The sequence below is a fragment of the Panthera pardus genome, unplaced genomic scaffold (genome assembly GCF_024362965.1).
Source record: "Panthera pardus isolate Hobbes unplaced genomic scaffold, ASM2436296v1 HiC_scaffold_249, whole genome shotgun sequence".
Classification (NCBI taxonomy): Eukaryota; Metazoa; Chordata; class Mammalia; order Carnivora; family Felidae; genus Panthera; species Panthera pardus.
Genome location: NW_026526820.1, coordinates 21,406 through 26,373, shown reverse-complemented (window position 1 = coordinate 26,373; position 4,968 = coordinate 21,406). Strand labels below are relative to the sequence as shown.

The 4,968-nt window shown below is 44.8% G+C and overlaps 1 long non-coding RNA gene across 1 annotated transcript; it reads right to left on the bottom strand.

Moving 5' to 3' along the window:
• Positions 1 to 797: 797 nt before the first annotated feature.
• LOC128773401 (uncharacterized) lies at positions 798 to 4,055 on the bottom strand. The gene is made up of 3 exons (XR_008417636.1): positions 3,475 to 4,055; positions 1,787 to 1,948; positions 798 to 1,112 (listed from the first exon to the last, which is right to left on the bottom strand). It is a non-coding gene; the product is annotated as an uncharacterized LOC128773401 (long non-coding RNA).
• Between the last annotated feature and the right edge of the window lie 913 nt (positions 4,056 to 4,968).

Sequence of the window (4,968 nt, the reverse complement as noted above, 5' to 3'; positions counted from 1 at the left end):
CTTTCAGGTGATTGCCTGTGTCATGGTACAACTTTTGGACTGAGAATTAGGGCTCCCCACGGAGATGTAAGGCTAGTGATGATCCCCTGCTTCATCCTAATAGGTACAGTTGGTCAGATATGGTTTTTCACTCACTGATGAAATGAGTCTTCGCCATCTCAAACAAAAGACCAACTCTGGGAAGGCACAAAATACAATGTTATTTGATGACTTTATGATAAAGGAGATGAAACAAGAGAACTAGAAAGACAGTTCCAATAGTAGAGACGTGGCAGCAGACAGAAGTTGAATTTTCTTGAACTTAAATGGGGTGTTCACTTCATTTCTCTGATTGGGTTGTCTGTGCATTTATGGGAGAAGTGGGGGAAGGGATATTTGCATAGGCCTTCAAGAGTGCTGGGAGGTAAAAAGGGAGAACTTCTGGACCTTGGTCCTGACTGTGTATGTATTTTTCCCATCTTAGGAAGCTGAAAATGACACTGTGAACTGGCGGCAAAGAAGAATCAGCTGGCAGCTGCGGGTAAAATTTGAAAATAGCTACAGAAAGGGCGCCTGGGTGGCTCAGTCGTTTAAGTGTCCAACTTCAGCTCAGGTCATAATTTCACAGTCCGGGAGTTCGAGCCCCATGTCAGGCTCTGTGCTGACAGGTCAGAGCCTGGAGTCTGTTTCAGATTCTGTTACATCTCTCTCTGTCCCTCCCCCGCTCATGCATGTGCTCACTCTCTCTCTGCCTCAAAAATAAACATTAGGAAAAAAAAAGAAAATAGCTACAGAAGAAATAAACAAGTACAAGTGAGTTCAGCTAGTAATTACCAGAAGCTCATGAAACCGCTGTTCATTTTTTGGTTTTTAATCTTTTTGCAATGTTTAAAGTCAACATATACATAGAGTATTAACAGATAAAAAAGGTAAATTTAGAAAGAATAAAACAATTAAGTTTATAAACATTTGCAGATCTCAAGTAGTGGCCAGACTGTGTGGAAACTTTGTCCATGCTAACATTCCTCGGGGGTGGTGTCAATTGTCATCATCTGTAGGAAAGCAGTGTGTCGTACAATGAATCATACCCATCAACGTGGTAGTGCCATTTCATGGCCCTCGTCTTTGCAACCCTGGGAAACATGGTGAGGATATAAGTTATAGAAGAATAGATCTTTATGATAAAAGACACTTGTCACATGATGAGTTAGAGAAAGATTGAAAATGGGAAGGAACTCTATGAACTCTGAAACCTACAGGCATGGAATAATGAGTAAGGAAAAGATGTAACAATAGCTTTGATCCTACTGGTCATTGATAATCATGGGCAAAGTGTTTCATGTGTAAGAATAAATTGTATCAGGGGACAGATATGAGGTTGTTGGGAATGTGGGCAGCTTATTTAAAATCATACCCAATATTGGGCCTTATCTGAAAAGAGCAATTGTAACTCACAGGCAACAAATTGAACAAACACGGGAACAGCTGCAGCAGGCAGAGCTCCCCTTTAGGTACCAGGTAACCTGAGTTCTGCCTGACATACTGAACCCTTAGCACCTCACGCGGGTGAGTGTAGTGGCCCTTGGAATCCCTGACCACGGGCTTTTCATTGTTGGCTTTTTCAGCTTGCAGTTCATGAGAAGAATGCTCAGGACAACTAGGTAAGTGTTTTCTTGTTTCCTCCTCTTTCTTTGGTGCACAGTGTGGCACCACCTTCCGACTGAAGGTGGATGTGTTTTTTCTCCCCCAGATCAAGACTCAGATCTGGGACAGGGAGATGGAGGAGCAGGGCAGGGAGGTCGCTTACTTGAAATACAGGTGTGGTCATTTGACTTGCGTTTTTATGGGTGGTCCAGGGATGACGCCTGCACTGTTAGTTGTCTAGTAGACGACGTGGTGTTACAACTCTTATAGAAGTCCATTATTTTTCTGTATCCAAGACTGGACGGGATGGAAGCAAAGAGGCTGCCTGAGGGATACACGAGGCAGAAACCAATGGCTGCAAGACCAGAGACACAGAACCCTCCGAGGAGAGGTAAGAGGCACGTTGTGATGTGCCGCAATCTAACTTCTGCTGTGCAGCTTGTTCCTGTGGATGATCATTGTGTGGTCTGGAAAGAATCACAAGCACTAAGGACAGCAGGTGGTCTGAAGGGGTGACAGAAGGGTGTTCTCCTCTGCTGCCGCAGTCAGTGAGGCACTTGTCCCTGAGACTGGTGGAGCTCATGCCCCTCCTCTATCGGTGACCCTCTCACCTCCTCTAGCATCCCCCTGTCTGAAGAGCCTGGAAAGGATGACAGGACATGGGCCTCATCCTTCTTCCCACCCGGACTCAATGTGAAGACTTTAGTTTATTTGAGGAGAAGGTCATTTATTCACTAGTTTTAACGGTCTTTCTTTTTGTTTGTTTTTGGGAACTGTACTCCTACATCCCTCAATTGAAGTTCCATAAAGCTTAGCTTAGTCCCCTGATGGTATCAGTGTAACTCTGCAGCTTCACTGCTAACTTCTCACAGTTTTCCATTTCTCTATAGTGTCAAATTAGTCTTTCCTTATATACTAACTGCTCTCATGTGGAAGGCAGCTTGTAGATAAGCTGAGAGATTGAACAATTTGCCTGAAGTTGGAAGAAATGCATGCTTCTTGAGGACTCATTGAGGATATATGCCAAACCAGTAATCTTTTTTTTTTAAGTTTATTTATTTTGAGAGAGGCAGAGACAGAATGCCAAGCAGGTTCCACACTGTCAGTGAGGAACCCAATGCTGGGCTTGAATTCACAAGCTGTGAGATCGTGACCTGAGCCAAAATTAAGAGACGGATGATGAATCCAAGCATCCTCATATTAATTCTTTATCTGTAATGAAATCGTGATTTCCCATGATGTATACTGAGAAAACTGTTTTACTGATGAATTCTAAATTGCTAGTTGTGCCTGACCTGTCCACAGTTATGTGATTAATTATGAAACAACATGAACTAGAGCACCGTGAGGTCTTTATCAAGGTGAGGGGATGGTTCTCTCCCTTATCCTTGGGGGTCACCTGAGGCATGTGGGATACCCTCTGCCTCTGGTCACGGACCTGACTGAAGGGAAAAGTTTAAGATATTTGAGGAATGAGTTGAGGGATTGTTTTCATTATGCCCAGTCCTCTGAAAGCAGAATAAACCTCTGTCCCTTCTAGGGTCTTTAGTAGATTGAGAAACTGCTGAAACCTCTGTGTGTTACAGCGACTCTGGCTGTACCAAGAATGCAGACAAGGACAAGGTAAATGCCGGGGCCATTCTCAGTTGTAACTCTTTTGGGAAACCCTCATCTTTATGTACAGCACGCTCACCCAGCCTTGTCTTGTTTTGCGTGTTGTGTGCTATGTCTATTTCTTCTTTGTTTTCGAAACGCATACTCATAACCCAGGAGCCCACAGGCTTCTCAATTTTTAGTCTGTCAGCTTTCTGTGGTAAGTTTAGAAGCCAAAAGCGCTTAGAGACTGAGTACCTTTAGGTTTTTCCGTGAGTTTCAAGAAATAACGAGAGGAGGATGACTGCACACTCCAAACAGAAGTCTCCTGGCCTGGGTGACCCCTTGCAGACCTCACCTCGGTGGGAAGAGTGTGGTTGCTGTGTCTTTCTTTCTTGATTCTGGCTAGGAGATGAACCGGTTAGAAACGACCTCATGACTCCAACTTTATATGTTGTGCCCTGTGCCATTTAGAGTGGTCCTAGATAAAGCCAGTGTCATCAGTCATCACCTTCCTGTCTTTGTTGGTAAATGACTTGCCTGGAATCCTCCACCTATACCTTAGGTAAAAATAGTTTGAACACTGTGTCCTTCAATTGTGTTTCTATGAGCAGTTTTTGGTTGTGTCCCCAGTCACTGTTAGAGCTCATACAGTCTCATGACACATACCAGGAGTTTTGTACCAAAACACTTGCATGAAATCTGTTATGTGAATTTCTCCTTCTTTTTTTCTGTTGCACATAACTACTCTGTGTCCTGTAGTATGCTTAAAGTCAGAATTCCCTATGAATTAAGATGAACACATCTGAGCTTTGTAGACATTCACCACAAGTAACTTGTTCTTCACAGAGGTCTCTCATTCCCCTGCAGGATTCCAGGCATCCTCCACTCCCCAGAGGTCTCAGAGGCCTTTGACAACACTTCAAGAGGGAAGACTCCTTTCTCAGGGAGAAGAGCAAAGGAAGCATAGAGAGGGTCCGGCTGCAGAACGTTTTGCCAGGAGTGGCTGTGATTCCATGAGCGGAATATGAGCCGTGTATTCCTACTTATTTTTTTGTGTGTGTGTGTTCTTAATATACCAAAAGCAGAGCATCTGGAATTGCTGTAGAGGAGGGATGCAGGGTGAACCTGGACATCGATGGCTGCCTGTCTGGAGAATGCTACTTCATTAATCTGTAATTACTTCTGTTAACCCTCTAGGACAGGACCCTTGCCATTTTCTTCCACAGACATGGGCAGTGATGTGTGGTGGCAGTAGGTTAACCTCTTGCATCTACTACCCCAAGCTGTAGGTGGTATCCAGTGGCAGGGACAGAGTTTTCAGGTACTGATGCTACTCTCTTGGATCCTGGTGGTAGAGAAGGTGGCAGGTGCTGACACATTCTTCTCTGGGTTACAGCTGCTTTTGGTATTTGTTCTCTTGTCTGGCATATGGATGTAGCTGTCACTTCTGTTCTGCAGGGCAGTCTGGATCCTGGGGACCTCCTCCGTTAACTGGACGATTCTGCATGCCCTACCCTGGAGACGCCCCGCCCCCATGGACTATTACGCACGTCCACCTCCTGAACCTGAGTGGCCCTGAGGCCACTCAGAACCCCTCCACCTGCAACACTTGGTAAGATGATCTGAGCACTAGGAGTTGACTTGTAAAACACTCACCTTATTTTGTTGCTGTTAGGTCTTGGGCCAAGGTGTAGAGGCGGTACCACAGATATTGTGATGCAAGGGGAATGTGTCTGCTGCCATTACCAC